Source organism: Hordeum vulgare, chromosome 2H (genome assembly GCF_904849725.1).
Source record: "Hordeum vulgare subsp. vulgare chromosome 2H, MorexV3_pseudomolecules_assembly, whole genome shotgun sequence".
Lineage (NCBI taxonomy): Eukaryota > Viridiplantae > Streptophyta > Magnoliopsida > Poales > Poaceae > Hordeum > Hordeum vulgare.
The window spans coordinates 66530908-66553191 of NC_058519.1; the positions used below are offsets into that span (position 1 = coordinate 66530908).

Genomic DNA, 22284 nt, shown 5'->3' on the forward strand with positions numbered 1-22284 from the left:
CCTGTTGATTTCCTCGTTCTTCCTACCGCACAAGATAGATTTTGTCCCATCACATTTGGCAGACCTTTTCTCAATACCATCAATGCTCATATTGACTGTGAGAAGCAAACTATCACTGTTGGCTTTGAAGGTGTGTCACATGAGTTCAATTTCTCCAAGTTTGGTAGACAACCTCATGAAAAGGAGTTGCCTAGTAAGGATGAAACTATTGCCTTAGCTTCTATTGCCGTGCCTCCTACTGATCCCTTAGAGCAATACTTGCTTGAGCATGAAAATGATATGCATATGGATGAAAGCGATGAGATAGATAGAGTTCTCTTAGAACAATATCCTATCCTTAAGAATAACTTGCCTGTTGAACTGATTGGGGATCCACCCCCACCAAAGGGTGATCCTGTGTTCGAGCTTAAACAGTTGCCTGATACTCTTAAGTATGCTTATCTTGATGATAAAGAGATATATCCTGTTATTATTGGTCCTAGCCTCTCAGAGCATGAAGAAAAGAAGTTACTAAAAACTCTGAGGAAGCACCGTGCTGCTAGCTATTGGATTTACTCTTGATGATCTTAAGGGCATTAGTCCCACTCTATGCCAACACAAGATTAAAACTGATCCTGATTCCAAACCAGTTGCTAATCATCAACGGAGATTAAATCCTAAGATGAAAGAAGTAGTGAGAAAAGAAATACTAAAGCTTCTGGAAGCGGGTATTATCTATCCTGTTGCTCATAGTGATTGGGTGAGTCCGGTGCATTGCGTCCCTAAAAAGGGAGGTATTACCGTTGTCCCTAATGATAAGGATGAATTGATCCCACAGAGTATTATCACTGGCCATAGGATGGTGATCGATTTTAGGAAATTGAATAAAGCCACTAGGAAAGACCATTAAACTTTGCCTTTTATCGACCAAATGCTAGAAAGACTGTCTAAACACACACACTTCTCCTTTCTAGACGGTTATTCTGGTTTCTCCCAAATACCAGTTGCACAATCTGATCAGGAGAAAACCACTTTCACCTGCCCTTTGGTACCTTTTCTTATAGACGTATGCCTTTTGGCTTATGTAATGCACCTGCCACCTTTCAAGGATGTATGATGGCTATATTCTCTGACTTCTGTGAAAAGATTGTCGAGGTTTTCATCGATGACTTCTCCGTTTACTAGTGTTCTTTTTATGATTGCCTCAGCAACCTTGATCGAGTATTGCAGATATGTAAAGACACCAATCTTGTCTTGAATTGGGAGAAGTGCCAATTTATGGTTAATGAAGGCATCGTCTTAGGACATAAAATTTCTGAAAGAGGTATTGAAGTCGATAAGGCTAAGGTTGATGCGATCGAGAAAATGCCATACCCCACAGATATCAAAGGTATAAGAAGTTTCCTTGGTCATGTTGGTTTCTATAGAAGGTTCATTAAAGACTTCTCTAAGATTTCTAGGCCTCTTACCAATCTCTTGCAAAAGGATATTCCTTTTTTCTTTGACGATGATTGTGAGGAAGTCTTCAAAATACTTAAGAGGGCTTTGATAACCGCACCTATTGTTCAACCACCTGATTGGAACTTACCTTTTGAAATCATGTGTGATGCTAGTGATTATGTTGTTGGTGCTGTCCTAGGGCAAAGAGTTGATAAGAAGTTGAATGTTATTCACTATGCTAGTAAAACTATGGACAGTGCCCAAAGAAACTATGCTACTACGAAGAAGGAATTTTTAGCAGTCGTGTTTGCATGTGAAAAGTTCAGGTCTTACATAGTTGATTCCAAAGTCACTATTCACACTGATCACGCTGCTATTAAGTACCTCATGGGGAAGAAGGACGCTAAACCTAGACTTATTAGATGGGTTCTCTTGCTGCAAGAATTTGATTTGCACTTGTCGACAGGAAGGGTGCTGATAACCCCATAGCAGATAACTTGTCTAGGTTAGAGAACGTTCTTGATGACCCACAACCTATTGATGATAGCTTTCATGATGAGCAATTGAATGTCATCAATACTTCACGTAGTGCACCGTGGTATGCTGATTATGCAAACTATATCGTTGCCAAATATATACCACCTAGTTTCACATACCAGCAAAAGAAGAAATTCTTCTTTGACTTGAGACATTACTTCTGGGATGATCCTCACCTTTATAAGGAAGGAGTAGTAGGTGTTATTAGACGTTGTGTACCTGAACATGAACACGGACAGATCCTACAGAAGTGTCACTTTGAGGCCTACGGAGGACACCATGCGGGAGATAGAACTGCACACAAGGTCTTGCAATCAGGTTTCTTTTGGCCCACTCTCTTCAAGGGTGCCCATAAGTTTGTCTTGCCTTGTGATGAATGTCAAAGAGTAGGTAATATCGGTAAACGTCAGGAAATGCCTATAAACTATTCACTTGTCATTGAACCATTTGATGTCTGGGGCTTTTATTATATGGGACCTTTTCCAAAATCCAACGGGTATACTCACATCTTAGTAGTTGTTGATTATGTCACTAAGTGGATAGAAGCTATCCCCACTAGTAGTGTTGATCACAACACTTCTATCAGGATGCTTAAAGAAGTTATCTTCCCTAGATTTGGAGTCCCTAGATATCTAATGACCGATGGTGGTTCACATTTCATTCATGGTGCTTTCCGTAAAATGCTTGCTAAGTACGATGTCAACCATAGAATTGCGTCTCCCTATCACCCTCAGTCCAGTGGTCAAGTAGAGCTAAGCAATAGAGAGATTAAACTAATTCTGCAAAAGACTGGCAATATGTCTAGAAAGAATTGGTCTAAAAAGCTCGATGATGCATTGTGGGCTTATAGGACTGCCTATAAGAATCCCATGGGCATGTCTCCGTACAAAATGGTGTACGGTAAAGCATGTCATTTACCTCTTGAGCTAGAGCATAAAGCTTATTGGGAAATCAAAGAGCTCAACTTTGATTTCAAACTTGCTGGCGAGAAGAGGTTATTTGACATTAGCTCGCTTGATGAATGGAGAGCTCAGACATATGAGAATGCCAAGTTGTTTAAAGAAAAGGTTAAGAGGTGGCATGATAAGAGGATACAAAAGCTTGAGTTCAATGTAGGTGATTATGTCTTGTTATATAATTCTCGTTTAAGATTTTTTGCACGCAAGCTTCTCTCTAAATGGGAAGGTCCCTATATTATTGAGGAAGTATATCGTTCCGGTGCTATCAAGATCAACAACACGGAAGGTAATTGTCCGAGAGTTTTAAATGGGCAGAGAATCAAGCATTATATCTCAGGTACTCCCATAAATGTTGAAAGCAATATTATCAATACCATAACTCCGGAAGAATACTTAATGGATATTTATCAGCCTGTTTCAGACATCGAAAACGAAGAGGTATGTGATTCGGTAAGAAAACAGACTCCAAAACTTTTCCAGTAGGAATTTTTCTCCGTTTTGGAATATTTGAAAAAATAGAAAAATTGGAAGTTGTCCGGAAAGCGCGCGAGGAGGCGACAAGCCTGCCAGGCGCGGGCCCACCCCTGGTCGCGCTTGGGGGGCTTGTGGCCACCTCGTGTGCCTCCCGGACTCCATTTTCGTGTGGTGTACTCCTTCTGGTCTAGAAAAAATCATTATATATTCTCCCAAAAGGTCTGACCCCCGTATCACGCAGATTTCCTCTATTTTCGGTTCGAGCCTGTTTTGTTGCAGATCTAGATTGCTATGACGTCCCCAAAAGCTCCGAAGGACAAGATCTTCGAGAAGGTCATCAATCCCTACCTCACGGCAGTGCTGCAACACCCTCAATCTATCAAGATGCGTGAGGGGATGTTGCACATCCGTGATGTTGAGGGGCCTAAGAAGATTGGAAGCATTGAGGCGAGGCTTGAAGCGATGGAGCAACAGGTCTTCAAGTGCCAAGGGATGGTGGAGCGTGGACTCAACGCCAATCACATGATGATCACGGAGTTCATCAGCAAGCACAGGATCGATGCCAATGACATTGGGAAGCACCTCTCCAGGCTCTATGACATGATTGATCACCTCCAGGCCCAGATCTATGACCTGCAGAACCAAAACTCTGAGTATGAGTATAGATTTAAATCAATACGGTTGGCTGTAGATTTGAGGATTCCGGAGACTCGTTCATCTCTCCATGATGGAGCACCTATGCCTTGGAAGACGGAGGATCAAACCCATCTTGCAACAACTCCACCACCATCACCTCCAAAGGAAGACAACTGAGCATGGGTATGGGCAATCCCCTTGGCTTTTTCCAAGCTTGGGGGAGTTGCCCCGGTATCGTATCACCATCACATCTTTTGCCTTTACCTTTGTTTTAGTTTGTTCCTTTTCAGTTTTATTTTTCTCTAGTAGTTTAAAAGTCTTAGTGTTTTAGTCTTGAGTTCTATTTTGTGTCACCCCCGATGTATTCAAGCTCGTGAACCATATAATAAAGAGTGTCTTACTTGAGGGCTTTGCCTCTTACCATGATCAAAAGAGTGAGAAAAGAACAAAAGCATGAAAGATCATGTAATGATCTTATGCGAAGTGATGGCTTCACATATAAAAAGAATGTTGATTGAAACTTGTTGAGGGTAGACAAACGTAGACCTTGGTCATGGTTGCAATTAATAGGAAGTGATAAGGAAGGAGAGGTTCACATATAAATACATCATCTTTGACACCATCTATGATTGTGAACACTCACTAAACTATTGCATGCCTAGAAGTAGATGTTGGACAAGGAAGACAACATAATGAATGGTGTTTGCTTGGTTCCGAACAATGTTATATGATTAGAGATCCCTTAGCATGTGACGATTGCTTCCACCTCATATTAGCCAAAACTCCCGCACCAAGTAGAGATACTACTTGTGCATCCACAATCCTTCAACCCAGTTTTTCCATGAGAGTCCACCATACCTACCTATGGATTGAATAAGATCCCTCAAGTAAGTTGTCATCGGTGCAAGCAATAAAAATTGCTCCCTAATATGTATGATCTATTAGTGTGTGGAAAACAAGCTTTGTACGAACCTGTGATGAGGAAGACATAAAAGCGACAGACTGCATAATAAAGTTCTTTATCACAGGAGGAAATATAAAGTGACGTTCCTCCGCACTAAAAGGACACGCATCCAAACCTCAAAAGTGCATGACAACCTCTGCTTCCCTCTGCGAAGGGCCTATCTTGTACCTTTACTTTTTGCCCTTGAAAGAGTCATGGTGATCTTCACCAGTTCCTTGTTTCGCCTTTATCTTGGCTAACACCATATGCTAGGGAAAGATCTATATTCATATGTCAACTTGGAGGTAAGCATTCATGAATTATTATTGTTGACATTACCCTTGAGGTAAATGGTTGGGAGGCAAAACTATAAGCCCCTATCTTTCTCTGTCTCCAGCTGAAACTTTGATCTCATGAGTACCACGTGAGTTGTAGCAATTGTAGAGAATGAAAAGACGATTGAGTATGTGGATTTGCTTTACAAGCTCTTATTTAACTCTTTCTGATGTTGTGATAAATTGCAATTGCTTCAATGACTACAGGCTATCGGTTGTTACTTCTCGGTAATGTTCTTGATCCATACTTTACTTTGTGAAGGAATTGTCACTTTAGCATGAGAGATTATATGTTGGTATTGTTGTTCTGATCATGATCATGATGCGTGCATGTTCGTATCTTGTTTTCACCTCTCTCCCTAAACATGTGGACATAATTATTGAGCTAGGCTTTCGCTTGAGGACAAGCAAGGTCTAAGCTTGGGTGAGTTGATACGTCCATTTTGCATCATGCTTTCATGTTGATATTTATTGCTTTTTGGGCTGTTATTTCACTTCATGATACAATACTTATGCCTTTTCTCTCTTATTTTGCAAGGTTTACATGAAGAGGGAGAATGCCGGCAGCTGAAATTCTGGCCTGAAAAAGGAGCAAAGTTGAGATACCTATTCTGTGCAACTCCAAACGCCGTAAAAATCAACGAGGATTTTTTCGGGATTTATAAAAAATACTGGGCCGAAGAAGTGCCAGAGGGGCGCCAGCAGGTGGCCACAAGCCTGCTAGGCGTGACCACCCCCCTGGCTGCGCCTAGGGGGCTTGTGGGCACCCAGCTGTCCCTTTGGCTCCCCCTTCTGCTATATGAAGGGTTTTGTTCGGAAAAAAAATCAGGAGGAGGCTTTTTCGAGGATTCGCCGCCGCCACGAGGCGGAACTTGAGCAGAACCAATCTGGAGCTCCGGCAGGACGATCCTGCCGGGGAAACTTCCCTCCCGGAGGGGGAAATCACCGCCATCATCATCACCAACACTCCTCTCATCGGAGGGGACTCATCACCATCAACATCTTCATCAGCACCATCTCATCTCCAAACCCTAGTTCATCACTTGTAACCAATCTCCGTCTCGCGACTTCGATTGGTACTTGTAAGGTTGCTAGTAGTGTTAATTTAGGACAATAAAATTGCACCTAAAGTGAGCTCTCTCAGGCTCCCAACACCACGCTCCCAACACTAACAACCGTCAGTTTTTTCTTTTAATCATTTCCAGCCGTCAGATGATTGTTTCAGCACTTGATTACCGCGACTTGGGCCGCATGTCCTAAGGGGCTGCTACTCTGGCGATTTTTTTGAAGGCCTGTGGTTGATTGGGCTTTGGATGGGCTGGTATGATAGGCCATCTGTGTACGCGCTTTAGGGCTCGATTGATCCAAACGAGGCAACGGCGCGGGCGGTGTGATCCAGACGAGGCAACGGCTCGGTCGGTGGGATCCAGACGAGGCAAAGGCGCGGTCGGTGGGATCCAGACAAGGCAACGGCGCGGGCGGTGGGCATGGATGCAGCCGAGTCAAGATGCGATGGTGCGGTTGGTGTGCATAGATGCAGCCGATGCGTCCATCCAGTCCAGCCGATGCGGTTGGGGAATGAAGGTCGATCCACTCCAGCATAGGCGCGAGATCGATCCAGTCTGGCCTCGCGGGAGGGATAGCAGTCGCACGCGCCGGTGCGGCCGAGTCCAAACCGAGTTGGCGTAGGTAAGGGCGAGGTAATGGCAGATTACTCCGCTAATGGAAATTGCTGCTCCCTCCTTCAAGTTCACAATGATGGCCTTTTTCCCACTAGAAACTGATGTGCCCTCCTTCAAACTCATAATCATGGCTTGTAAAGTTGTTGTGCCCATTGGTACTATATAATCCTCCCTGCGTATCTATGCACACCCTACTGGAGCAGCAACATCCTCTGTCCAGGTATGCTACCTGCAAATTGCAATGTCCTCATATCATCCAACAAGAAAGAAACTCATACCCCCTCCCAACAAAATATGTGCAGGTGATGCTGTAGTGTACTCTGAACTGAACGTACATCCAAAAAACATTATATCCGGCTTGTGCATGTCATGACTTTCTTAATCGTAGATCTGTGTCCATGATTGTTTTGTAATAATGCGATTTAGTAGAGCTGAAGGAAGGCCACTAGAAAAATAAACCAATAATTAGGAACTAGATTTGATTTCCATGATATTTGATGTCTATATCTGATTAGTGCTAATAGACAGAGTATTTTTTAACAGGACAATAGTCACGATGCGGATGCGGATGCGATGGATCTTAAACAATGCATGGCGAGTCACCCTTCCACTCGCGTTTTTGCTCAAAACGTGTAAGCATCCTGATAATTGATAGTTTGTACACATCAGCTCTGTGTTACTGGAAACATTAATTAACAATGGTGGGGAAATGATAATTGTTAACCTGAAGAAAAGATAATAAGATTATCAAATGGAGAATCGAGAAGCTTAACAAGCATTAAGATTTAAGTGCAGACTTACAGGAATATCTATGATGTCGCCGATTGCAAAAATGTTAGTGTAACCATTCACTCTCAGATCCTTTTTCACCATTACTTTTCCCCTGGTGTCTAAAGATTCCTTCAGGATGGTATCATGTAGCCACGATGAACTCAATGGCTTACCAATACACACAAAGTGGCAATCAGCTGTTATTGTTTCTCGACCTGATGTTTTGTAGAACTTCTATCTGTCCGATAATGACTTTAGGTAAACTGATTGATGGAAAAGAACATCCACTTTCTTAGAAGTCTGCCAATCAAGGCACTTGTTTGTAGCCTTTTGATCAACAATATTTGGCACATATAGTTACTAAACCATTTCTCTCTGGATTACATCTTCTTTCAGGTCAGCTTGCATAGCTCTTCAGGCATGGGTGTTCCACTCTGCTAGCTAGAGAGTTGTTGCTCGACTGAGACATGACTTGTTCAGTCATCTCATAAACCAGGCAAGTGCCTTAATTCTCTGTCCAAATTTGCAATTGTATCTTTTCTTATTATCTTCGGGCATGTGTATCTTCCATTTATACTTGTTCTTATTATCAAGTCTGCACACGTGTGTTGTGCCCCCACAGGACATAGCATTTTTTGATGTGACCAGAATAGGGGAGCTCTTGAGCAGGCTTTCTGAAGATACCCAAATCATAAAGAATGCCACTACGATAAACCTTTCAGAAGCGCTTCGTAATCTGACCACCACGGCTATTGGTCTTGGCTTCATGTTCTCAACTTCATGGAAGCTAACATGTAAGTAAAAGATACATGTTCTTGATCTTTTCTCAGCATACGACTCAAGTAGTATATCTCATTTACCATTCCACCACAGTGTTGTCACTTGCAATCGTTCCGGTGATATCGGTTGTTGTGCGTAAATTCGGCCGTTTTCTTCGTGAGCTTTCACATCAGACACAAGCGGCGGCAGCTGTCGCTTCATCCATAGCTGAGGTTTGTACTATCTGATGGTGATCGGTTAACGAACATAGGATAGTTTTGGTGAAAGATTTCTTTGATTACTCTAAGGGTTTACAGAGAAGTAACAATAAAATATGTACTTTGAGTTTTCATTTCAACATAGGGTAGAATCCTTGATTAGTTGTATTTGTGCATTGAAAATTACATCTACTACATTCTAGGAATCCTTTGGTGTCATCCGCACAGTAAGAGCCTTTGCTCAGGAGCATCATGAGATTTCACGATATAGTGGAAAAGTAAACGAGACACTGAAACTCGGTCTCAAGCAAGCGGTGAGTACTGTAATGCTCATGTAACAAAAATGGAACAATTTTGCATAATGATCGGACTAAGTTTTCTTTTGTGTGTGTAGAAAGTTGTTGGCCTATTTTCCGGAGGGCTTAATGCTGCATCAACCCTGACGGTTGTTATTGTTGTTATTTATGGAGCTAGATTAACCATCAATGGTCACATGACAACCGGTTCTCTTATGTCATTCATCTTATACAGCCTTACAGGTAAGATTTAGAGATCCTGAAAATTCAGCGTTATCAATTTTGTTTTTACTAAACCCAGCATTCTACCAATACTGCAACCGGAAATCTCCAAGTCGGTTCTAACAATCAAGTTTATAAGGGGAACCTCCATTTTCAGTGTCATGATTATGTGTATGCTGACCTTTCTGAACAATTCATCCATCTCTTGAGTATGCAGTTGGCTCGTGAGTCTCTTCCTTGTCAGGATTATACACAACTGTAATGAAGGCATCAGGTTCAAGCCGTAGAGTTTTTCAACTTCTTGACCGTATTTCCTCGATGAAAAATTCAGGGAACAAATGTCCAAAAAAGTGAGTTTCATTGCCCATCAGCTTTCTTGGTTGATTATGCCTATGTTGCATGCTATACCTTTTTTTAGAAAAGGTTGCATGATATACCTACCTTTTATTATTGTCATTTCCTTCCATTTTACCGTGAGTTTCATTGTGTAGCTTTCTTGGTTGATTCTACCTATGTAGTACTGTAGTAACCTTACATTATTTTCCATTTTAGTGAAAATGATGGGGAAGTTGAGTTAGACGATGTCTGGTTTGCATATCCTTCTCGTCCTTCTCATCTGATTCTTAAGGTAAATATACTCTTTCATGCTCATCTCTGTTGCTCTTTCCTATGAATTTGTATTGAGTTTGGGATAACTTGGATGACTTACTAAAGCACACTTTCAGTAAGCATACATGACGGATCTCAATTAGATTTTATATCTCTGTCATCAATACTTCAGGGAATCACATTGAAGCTAGCTTCAGGCTCAAAGGTTGCACTTGTTGAGCCAAGTGGTGGTGGAAATGTAAGCTCCTAAGTTTTGGTGTTACACAATATGAATCGTTTCTCACTTGCGACTCTCAATCATAAATTCTGGGTTTCTACATTCTGCTGCAGACTACAATTGCATATTTGATTGAAAGGTTCTATGACCCTATAAAGGGAAGGATCTTGCTAAATGCAGTGCCTCTCGTAGAAATTTCACATCAATATCTCCATCAAATGGTATTAGTGCCGTCCAACTCTTTTCTATATAATATTTTTTTAACTTTTTCTATAACTGTATCTCTGGCTTCAGAATTATTTTTTCCACCCTCAGATGTTCAATTTTTTTCTGAACCAAATAATTTCAGGTAAGCATAATTAGCCAGGAGCCTACACTCTTCAAGTGCCCCATTGAAGAGAACATTGCTTATGGATTGGAGGGCAAAGCGAGCTCCGCCGACGTTGAGAACGCGGCTGTGAGTAACTGAATTTTGGAACTATTCTTAAGCATATCTCTCAGGAGTCAGGAATACAGGACCTGAATAACTTGCGGGTGCAGAAAATGGGAACGCGCATGACTTCATATGCGGCTTCCCAGACCAGTACAAGACGATCGTCGGAGAGCGCGGCATCAGGTTATCCGGCGGGCAGAAGCAGCGGGTCGCCATCGCGAGAGCTCTGTTGATGAACCCGCGGGTGCTCCTCCTGGACGAAGCCACCAGCGCCCTGGACACCAAGAGCGAACACCTTGCTCAGGTACCATCGATCTACCATGGTCACTCGACGGTAGCCAACTCCCGAGCTCTTTCAAATTCCTATCGTTTATTTGCTTCTTCTCGATCTTGTTAGTTGTTGATGTTGGTCCTAGAGCAAAAGTTCTCACAGCTGAATCGCCATGTTGAACTATTTTGTGAGTGAACTTCAGTAATGACAACATATTTCCATTGTTGTCATCTTCATACTAGAAGATTATTTCATAATAAATCCTCTTATTTTTGGCTGTAAGCTAATGGATGTCACAATATCTTTGTTGTTACACGAGGAAGGTGGACTCTCAAAAGGCCAGATGAGGTTTCTGCAGCTAAGGAAACAGGGCTTCCCATTGTTGCAGGCACAACACTACAGGTGAGTGTTTCATTGCAGATTATAAACCCGCAAAAAAATACATTACCGACATACCAGGAATCGCTACAACGGTCAACAGAAAGATATTGGCCATCGTAGAGTGCAACTGAATATACACAGAATACAAGTGTAAACTAATAACAGGTCTATTCATATTGCTTTTAAAATGCAAATCCAGTCAAAAATATTTAATTTTTAAAGTATTTTTTTAATTTGATTCATCCCCATGCCGTATTCTCCCACAAGCTTGCCTCCCACTGATGCCTTCCCTACGTTCGCAGCCTTGCAACAACATTCCTTTACCTTGGATAATGACGTAAAGGGATCCATAATTTGCTGCGAGGTAAATGGATCCATAGGGCGCTGCACTCATGTAGCTTCATATTCCTGATGGTGTGTACCATCCCAAACTGCCGCATAATGACGTTGAAGCTCACCGATCTCCATTATATAACTGTTGGAAGTGTTGCGCGTACATTACTAATGAATTAGCTCTTTGTTGATGGGTTCTTTCATATACCTTATCCTGATATCTATTTCTTCTCAACTTACAATTTTTTTGATCAGTGCACAAAATTCAGGTGTTCTAACTTTATTCTTTGCACTTTCTAGCGACCCGATCAGTGCCATGGCAATGGGTGTGTCCCCCTACCCTAGCCTTCAACTTGGTGGAAACCGGCATCCACCTATTATTTTCCTGGATTCAAGAACCCTGCCTTCTAACAAAATCAAGAATGATATTCTTTCGGATCAGAATATTTGAATGATATTCTTTCAGATCTGAATATTTCTGAAACGGAATTTTATTTAAGGAGATTTGTTCCAGGTAGAGGAATAGAACCATTGTTTCTCCGGGCTGGTACTGAGGTGTTACGGATTGGAGCACCATATGCAGTTATTGAGCACCATGGCACACAAAGGTGCTCCGTGTGCCCTGCATCTTCAAAAGAATCATGTGATGCAGCATACCAAAATGTAACTATTTAGGAGATTGATCCAACAAATAATGACAGATGTGCTATGGGTCAACTTCATAAGTGATAAAATGGTTTCAAACTCGCAAATCTGAAATTGTAGGGTTGTATAGTAAGACTTATAGTCTCAGATTATTTATCCTGGTATTTGAATCTTCTCAACTCACTCCAGCTTGTGGTTGTGCCCAGGATGGTGAAAGCTTGTCCCAAATCAAGAATGATATTCTTTCGGATCAGAATATTTGAATGATATTCTTTCAGATCTGAATATTTTTGAAATAGAATTTTAATTAGGGAGATTTGTTCCAGGTAGAGGAATAGAAGCATTGTTTCTACGGCCTCGTAGTGAGGTGTTACGGATTGGAGCACCAATTGTAGTTATTGAGCACCATGGCACGCAAAGGTGCTCCGTGTGCCCTGCATCTTCAAATTATTCATGCGATGCAGCATACCAAAATGTAACCTTTTAACAGATTGATCCAACAAATAATGACATATGTGCTATGGGTCAAGTTCATAAGTGAAAAAATGGTTTCAAACTCGCAAATATGAAACTATAGGGTTGTATAGTAAGACGTATATTCTCATATTATTTCTCCTGGTATTTAATTCTCCTCAACTCACTCCAGGTTGTGGCTGTGGCAAGGATGGTGGAATTTCATCGGAGCCTTGATGTAAGTGGAACATGATAGACCAGAGAGGTGGCCATCCGCGCTTCCAAGCCTGATTTAAGGCAGTATTGTTGGAAATATGCCCTAGAGGCAATAATAAATTAGTTATTATTATATTTCTTTGTTCATGATAATCGTTTATTATTCATGCTATAATTGTATTGATTGGAAACACAGTGCATGTGTGGATACATAGACCAAACACTGTCCCTAGTAAGCCTCTAGTTGACTAGCTCGTTGATCAAAGATGGTCAAGGTTTCCTGACCATAGGCAAATGTTGTCACTTGATAACGGGATCACATCATTAGGAGAATCATGTGATGGACTAGACCCAAACTAATAGACGTAGCATGTTGATCGTCTCATTTTGTTGCTACTGTTTTCTGCGTGTCAAGTATTTGTTCCTATGACCATGAGATCATATAACTCACTGACACCGGAGGAATGCTTTGTGTGTATCAAACGTCGCAACGTAACTGGGTGACTATAAAGATGCTCTACAGGTATCTCCGATGGTGTTCGTTGAGTTAGTATGGATCGAGACTCGGATTTGTCACTCCGTGTGACGGAGAGGTATCTCGGGGCCCACTCGGTAATACAACATCACACACAAGCCTTGCAAGCAATGTGACTTAGTGTAAGTTGCGGGATCTTGCATTACGGAACGAGTAAAGAGACTTGCCGGTAAACGAGATTGAAATAGGTATGCGGATACTGACGATCGAATCTCGGGCAAGTAACATACCGAAGGACAAAGGGAATGACAGACGGGATTATATGAATCCTTGGCATTGAGGTTCAATCGATAAGATCTTCATAGAATATGTAGGATCCAATATGGGCATCCAGGTCCCGCTATTGGATATTGACCGAGGAGTCACTCGGGTCATGTCTACATAGTTCTCGAGCCCGCAGGGTCTGCACACTTAAGGTCCGACGTTGTTTTATGCGTATTTGAGTTATATGGTTGGTTACTGAATGTTGGTCGGAGTCCCGGATGAGATCACGGACGTCACGAGGGTTTCCGGAATGGTCCGGAACGAAGATTGATATATAGGATGACTTCATTTGGTTATCGGAAGGTTTTCGGGCATTACCGGTAATGTACCGGGAATGACGAATGGGTTCCGGATCTTCACCGGGAAGGGGGGCCACCCACCCGGGAGGGCCCAAGGACCTTGGGGGTGGCGCACCAAGTAGGTGGGGTCAGCCCAAGGCTGTCTTGCGCAAGAGAGAAATAAAAAACAAAAGAAGAGAAAGAAAAAAAAAAGGAAAGGTGGGAAAGAAGAGAAAGACTCCACCTTCCAATCCTAGTTGGACTAGGATTGGAGGAGGACTCCTCCTCCCCATGGTGGCGCAGCCCTTGGGGCTCCTTGAGCCTCAAGGCAAGCCTCCCCTCCTCCTATATATATGGAGCTATTAGGGCTGATTTGAGACAACTTTTGCCATGGCAGCCCGACCACATACCTCCACGATTTTTCCTCTAGATCGCGTTTCTGCGGAGCTCGGCAGAGCCCTGCTGAGATTAGATCACCACCAACCTTTTGAGCGCCGTCACGCTGCCGGAGAACTCATCTACCTCTCCGTCTCTCTTGCTGGATCAAGAAGGCCGAGATCATCGTCGAGCTGTACGTGTGCTGAACGCGGAGGTGTCGTCCGTTCGGCACTAGATCGAAGCGAATCGTGGGACGGATCGCGGGACGGATTGTGGGACGGTTCGCGGGACGGATCGAGGGACGTGAGGACGTTCCACTGCATCAACCGTGTTTCTTAACGCTTCTACTGTGTGATCTACAAGGGTACGTAGATCCAAATCTCCTCTCGTAGATGGACATCACCATGATAGGTCTTCGTGCACGTAGGAAAATTTTTGTTTCCCATGCGACGTTCCCCAACAGTGGTATTAGAGCTAGGTTCATGCGTAGATGTCTTCTCGAGTAGAACACAAAAGTTTTTGTGGGTGGTGATGTGCGTTTTGCTGCCCTCCTTAGTCTTTTCTTGATTCCGTGGTTTTGTTGGATCGAAGCGGCTCGGACCGACATTACTCGTACGCTTACGAGAGACTGGTTTCATCGCTACAAGTAACTCCATTGCTCAAATATGACCGGCGAGTGTCGGTTTCTCCAACTTTAGTTGAATCGGATTTGACCAAGGAGGTCCTTGGATGAGGTTAAATAGCAATTCATATATATCCGTTGTGGTGTTTGCGTAAGTAAGATGCGATCCTACTAGATACCTATGGTCACCACGTAAAACATGCAACAACAATTAGAGGACGTCTAACTTGTTTTTGCAGGGTATGCCTGTGATGTTATATGGCCAACAATGTGATGTGATATATTGGATGTATGAAATGATCATGTTGTAATAGTTAATATCGACTTGCACGTCTATGGTACGGCAACCGGCAGGAGCCATAGGGTTGTCTTTAAACTAACGTTTGTGCTTGCAGATGCGTTTACTATATTGCTAGGACGTAGCTTTAGTAGTAATAGCATGTGTAGCGCGACAACCCCGATGGCGACACGTTGATGGAGATCATGATGATGGAGATCATGGTGTGATGCCGGTGACAAGAAGATCGTGTCGGTGCTTTGGTGATGGAGATCAAGAAGCACATGATGATGGCCATATCATGTCACTTATGAATTGCATGTGATGTTAATCCTTTATGCACCTTATCTTGCTTAGAATGACGGTAGCATTATGAGGTGATCCCTCACTAAAATTTCAAGACTAAATTGTGTTCTCCCCGACTGTGCACCGTTGCGACAGTTCTTCGTTTCGAGACACCACGTGATATCGGGTGTGACAGACTCAACGTTCACATACAACGGGTGCAAAACAGTTGCACACGAGGAACACTCGGGTTACGCTTGATGAGCCTAGCATGTGCAGACATGGCCTCGGAACACATGAGACCGAAAGGTCGAGCATGAATCGTATAGTTGATATGATTAGCATAGAGATGCTTACCACTGAAACTATTCTCGACTCACGTGATGATCGGACTTGAGATAGTGGATTTGGATCATGTACCACTCAAATGACTAGAGAGATGTACTTTTTGAGTGGGAGTTCTTAAGTAATATGATTAATTGAACTAATTTTCACGAACATAGTCTAATGGTCTTTGCGAATTACGATGTAGCTTGCGCTATAGCTCTACTGTTTCTTATATGTTCCTAGAGAAAATTTAGTTGAAAGTTGATAGTAGCAAACTTTGCAGACTGAGTCTGTAAAACCAAGGATTGTCCTCGTTGCTGTGTAGAAGGCTTATGTCCTTAATGCACCACTCGGCGTGCTGCACCTCGAGCGTCGTCTGTAGATGTTGTGAACATCCGACATACACGTTTCTGATGACTACACGATAGTTCAGTACAAAATACTTAATGGCTTAGAAGCAAGGCGCCGAAGACGTTTTGAAACATGACGGGACATAAGAGATGTTCTAAAGAGATGAAATTGTGATTTCATGCTTGTGCCCTTGTTAAGAGGTATGAGACCTCCGACAAGATTCTTTGTCCATGAAGTAAAGGAGAAAAGCTCAATCGTTGAGCGTGTGCTCAGATTATCCGAGTACGACAATCGCTTGAATCAAGTGGGAGTGGATCTTCCAGATAAGATAGTGATGGTTCTCCAAAGTCACTGCCACCAAGCTGTGAGAGCTTCGTGATGAACTATAACATATCAAGGATAGATACAATGATCCTTGAGCGATTCGCGATGTTTGACACTGCGAGAGTAGAAATCAAGAAGGAGCATCAATAGTTGATGGTTAGTAAAACCATTAAGTTTCGAGAAAGGCAAGGGCTAGAAGGGATACTTCGTGAAACGGCAAAGCAGTTGCTGCATTAATGAAGAGACCCCAGATTAAACCCAAGCCCGGGACTAAGTGCTTCTGTTATGAGGGGAACGGTCACTGAGGCGGAGCAACTCTTGATACTTGGTAGATAAGAAGGTTGGCAAAAGTCGAAAGAAGTATATTTGATATACATGATGGTGATGTGTACTTTACTAGTACTCCTAGTAGCACGAGGTTATTGGATACCGGTTCGATTGCTAAGTGATTAGTAACACGAAATGAAAGCTACGGCATAAACGGAGACTAGCTAAAGGCGAGGTGACGATACGTGTTGGAAGTGTTTCCAAGGTTGATATGATCAAACGTCGCACGCTCCCTCTACCATCGAGATTGGTGTTAAACCTAAATAAATGTTATTTTGTGCTTGCGTTAACCATGAACATGATTGGATCGTGTTTATTGCAATACAATTATTCATTTAAAGAGAATAATGGTTACTCTATTTGCTTGAATAATCACCTTCAATGGTTTATTGAATCTCGATCGTAGTGTCACACATGTTCATGATATTGGTGCCAAAAGATATGAGGTAATGATGCTAGTACCACTTACTTGTGGCATTGCCGCTTGAGTCATGTTGGTATAAATTGCATGAAGAGGCTCCATGCTGATGGACCTTTATACTCACTTGATTTTGAATCACTAGTGACATGCAAATCATACCGCATGAGCAAGGCCTTGTTTTCTTTGAGATGAAACAAGATAGTAACTTGTTGGAAGTGATGCATTTTGATGTATGCAGTCCAATGGGTGCTGAGGCACATAGTGGGTATCATTATGTTCTTGCTTCAATGAAGATTTGAGTAGATACAAGAGTATTTACTTAATGAATCACAAGTCTGAAATATTGAAAAGTTCAATTCTGTTTTGGAGTGAAGTTCGTCGTAACAAAAGGATAAATTGTCTACGATATGATCATAGAAATGAATATCTAAGTTACGAGCTTTGGTACGCAGTTAAGACAATGTGGAAATTGTTTCGCAGTTCATGCCACCTGGAACATCATAGTGTGATGATGTGTCTGAACGTCATAGCCATGCACTATTTGGTATGGTGCATGCTATGATGTCTCTTATCGAATTACCACTATCGTTTATGGGTTATGCATTAGAGACAACCGCATTCACTTTAGGGCACCGCGTATTTCCGTTGAGATGACACAGTATAGAATGATGTTTAGAGAAATCTAAACTGTTGTTTCTTGAAAGTTTAGGGCTTCGACACTTATGTGAAAAAGTTTCAGTCTGATAAGCTCGAACCCAAAGCGGATAAATGCATCTTCATAGGATATCCAAAACAGTTGGGTACATCTCCTATCTAAGATCCGAAAGCAGAGTGTTTGTTTCTAGAAACGGATCCTTTCTCGAGGAAAGGTTTCTCTCGAAAGAATTGAGTGGGAGGGTGGTAGAACTTGATGAGGTTATTGAACCATCACTTCAACCAGTGTGTAGCAGGGCGCAGTAAGTTGTTCCTGTGGCGCCTACACCAATTGAAGTGAAAGCTGATGATGGTGATCATCCAGCATCGGATCAAGTTACTGCAAGCCTCGTAGGTTGACAAGGTCGCGTACTACTGCAGAATGGTATGGTAACCCTGTCTTGGAGGTCATGTTGTTGAGCAACAGTGAATCTACGAATTTTGGAGAAAGCAATGGTGGGCCCGGATTCCGACAAATGGCTGGAAGCCATGAAATCCGAGAGAGGATCCATGTATGAAAACAAAGTGTAGACTTTGGAAGAACTACTTGATGGTCATAGGACTATTGAGTAAAGATGGATCTTTAAAAGGAAGACAGATGATGATGGTGATAAGTCACTATAGAATTTCTGATAAGTATATGTGGTTGACATATTTTGGATCAGAAGTAATGTAGAATTTCTGTAAAGCATACAAGGTTGTTTGAAAGGAGTTTTCAAAGGAATACCTGGATTGCGCTACTTGAACGTTGAGCATCAAAGATCTATGGAGATAGAACGAAAGCGCTTAAATAGAAGTTTCAACAAGATGCATGCCTTGACAAGTTTTTGAAGGAGTTCCAAATAGATCAGCAAAGAAGGAGTTCTTGGTTGCGTTGTGAGGTGTGAATTTGAGTAAGACTCAAGACCCGACCCCGGCAGAATAAAGAGAACAGACGAAGGTCATCTTCTATGCCTTGGCCATAGAATATGAAGTATGCCATGCTGGGTACCGCACCTGATGTGTGCCTTGACTCAAAGTCTGTTGAGAGGTACACAGAGTGATCCATGACTGAATCACTAGCAGCGGTCAAAATTTATCCTTAGTAACTGATGGACTAAGGAATTGTTCTCGATTATGGGGGTGGTTAAAAAGTTCGTCGTAAAGGGTTACGTCGATGCAAGCTTTGACACTAATCCGAAAAACTATGAGTAGTGAAACGGATTCATATAGTAGAGTAGATATTTGGAGTATTTCCGAATAGCACATAGTAGCAGCATCTATAAGATGACATAAAGATTTGTAAAGAACACACGGATCTGAAAGTTTCAGAACCATTGACTAAAACCTCTCTCACGAGCAAGACGTGATCAGACCCCATAACTATATGGGTGTTGGATTCGTTGGAATCACATGGTGATGTGAACTAGATTATTGACTCTAGTGCAAGTGGGAGCCTCTTGGAAATATGCCCTAGAGGCAATAATAAATTATTTATTATTATATTTCTTTGTTCATGATAGTCGTTTATTATCCATGCTATAATTGTATTGATTGGAAACACAGTGCGTGTGTGGATACATAGACAAAACACTGTCCCTAGTAAGCCTCTAGTTGACTAGCTCATTGATCAAAGATGGTCAAGGTTTCCTGACCATAGGCAAGTGTTGTCACTTGATAACGGGATCACATCATTAGGAGAATCATGTGATGGACTAGACCCAAACTAATAGACGTAGCATGTTGATCGTGTCATTTTGTTGCTACTGTTTTCTGCGTGTCAAGTATTTGTTCCTATGACCATGAGATCATATAAATCATTGACACCGGAGGAATGCTTTGTGTGTATCAAACGTCACAACGTAACTGGGTGACTATAAAGATGCTCTACAGGTATCTCCGAAGGTGTTCGTTGAGTTAGTATGGATCGAGACTGGGATTGGTCACTCCGTGTGACGGAGAGGTATCTCGGGGCCCACTCGGTAATACAATATCACACACAAGCCTTGCAAGCAATGTGACTTAGTGTAAGTTGCGGGATCTTGTATTACGGAACGAGTAAAGAGACTTGCCGGTAAACGAGATTGAAATAGGTATGCGGATAGTGACGATCGAATCTCGTGCAAGTAACATACCGAAGGACAAAGGGAATGACATACAGGATTATATGAATCCTTGGCACTGAGCTTCAATCGATAAGATCTTCGTAGAATATGTAGGATTCAATATGGGCATCCAGGTCCCGCTATTGGATATTGATCGAGGAGTCACTCCGGTCATGTCTACATAATTCTCAAGCCCGCAGGGTCTGCACACTTAAGGTCTGACGATGTTTTATGCGTATTTGAGTTATATGGTTGGTTACCGAATGTTGTTCGTAGTCCCGAATGAGATCACAGACGTCATGAGGGTTTCCGGAATGGTCTGGAAACGAAGATTGATATATAGGATGACTTCATTTGGTTACCGGAAGGTTTTCGGGCATTACCGGTAATGTACCGGGAATGACGAATGGGTTCCGGATCTTCACCGGGAAGGGGGACCACCCACCCGGGAGGGCCCAATGACCTTGGGGGTGGCGCACCAAGTAGGTGGGGTCAGCCCAAGGCTGTCTTGCGCAAGAGAGAAAGAAAAACCAAAAGAAGAGAAAGAAAAAAAAAGGGAAAGGTGGGAAAAAAGAGACGGACTCCACCTTCCAATCCTAGTTGGACTAGGATTGGAGGAGGACTCCTCCTCCCCTTGGTGGCGCAGCCCTTGGGGCTCCTTGAACCTCAAGTCAAGCCTCCCCTCCCCTCCTCCTATATATATGGAGCTATTAGGGCTGATTTGAGGCTACTTTTGCCACGGCAGCCCGACCACATACCTCCACGGTTTTTCCTCTAGATCGCGTTTCTGCGGAGTTCGGGCGGAGCCCTGCTGAGATTAGATCACCACCAACCTTCGGAGCGCCGTCACGCTGCCGGAGAACTCATCTACCTCTCCGTCTCTCTTGCTGGATCAAGAAGGCTGAGATCATCGTCGAGCTGTACGTGTGCTGAACGCGGAGGTGCCGTCCGTTCGGCACTAGATCGAAGCGGATCGTGGGACGGATCGTGGGACGGTTCGCGGGGCGGATCGAGGCACGTGAGGACGTTCCACTACATCAACCGCGTTTCTTAACGCTTCTGCTGTGCGATCTACAAGGGTACGTAGATCCAAATCTCCTCTCGTAGATGGACATCACCATGATAGGTCTTCGTGCGCGTAGGAAATTTTTTGTTTCCCATGCGACGTTCCCCAACAAGTACGACAAGACGTCCACGTAAAGCATTGCTTTCTTTCTTTGTACAGAATAATTGATCATTAAATAAGTACTTAAATTGTTTTCCTTCCTCAAAAGTTACAAGTACGTTATAAATAATGAAAACTAAAACTCAATAAAACTTAATTATTGCCCACCATTAAAAATGATGTAATGATCATTAATCTGCCTCTTGGCATAACGTGCAACTATAAGTACACAACATCTCAAACACACAATCTCAGAACCAGAACCAGAATTGTGTACGACAAGGTACATTGCCTTCATACCATGCCCTATTCATATCTCTTCCATTCTTCTTTTATTCGTGATGAAATAATGTTTATCTTTCGTGCAGATGAAATAATGTTCCAGAGACCCAATTTGCAAAACTCATTGCAAAGCCGGCCTTCAATCTGTTGACGAACTAAGCAGCGACAATGAGGTACCATCAGCTACATAACCCAACATCATTCTTTTTAAACTGTGTGTGTTACTAATATATATTTTATAATAAATTTTTCCTGTAGGAAAAACCACATCTGGAAGTAAACAACTAGGTACAAATCATACAAGGATACTTCCATGTCCAATTACCTTGAAAATGCCTGCAGTATCTTCACAAGGAAAGAGAAAGGAACCCAGTCCTAATGAACCAGATGAAGATCCAAAACCAGAACATATACATGTACCTAATGTAAGTACTACTTATCATACTCAATTATCAGATATAACTATTCAATATTAATTTTTAAAACTTTCAATTCATTATTTAGGTGCCTCCAGTATCTTCACAAGAAAAGAGAAAGGAACCCACTCCTAATGAACTATATGAAGATCCCAAACCAGAACTTATACATGTACCTGGTGTAAGTACTTCTTACCATACTAAATTATCAGATATAACTATTTCATAATAATTGTTAAAACTATCAATTCAATATTTAGGTGTCAGCAAAGGCAAAGGTTTCTAGACATATCCTTCTAACAGAGATAACACACACACTTGGATTATCTATATACTCCAGTGGATGTATACATGAATCCACACTCCAGATAATAGGTTGGATAGAATTAGAGGTACCACCAACTGAAGGAAATGGTTTTGCAAACAAGGAAAAATTCTACGGGGAC

General features: G+C 42.3%; 1 pseudogene; it reads left to right on the top strand.

Annotated features, from left to right (window-relative positions):
- Nucleotides 1-713: 713 nt before the first annotated feature.
- The window catches only part of LOC123425490, a 34723-nt pseudogene continuing 13152 nt past the window's right edge, over nt 714-22284 (top strand).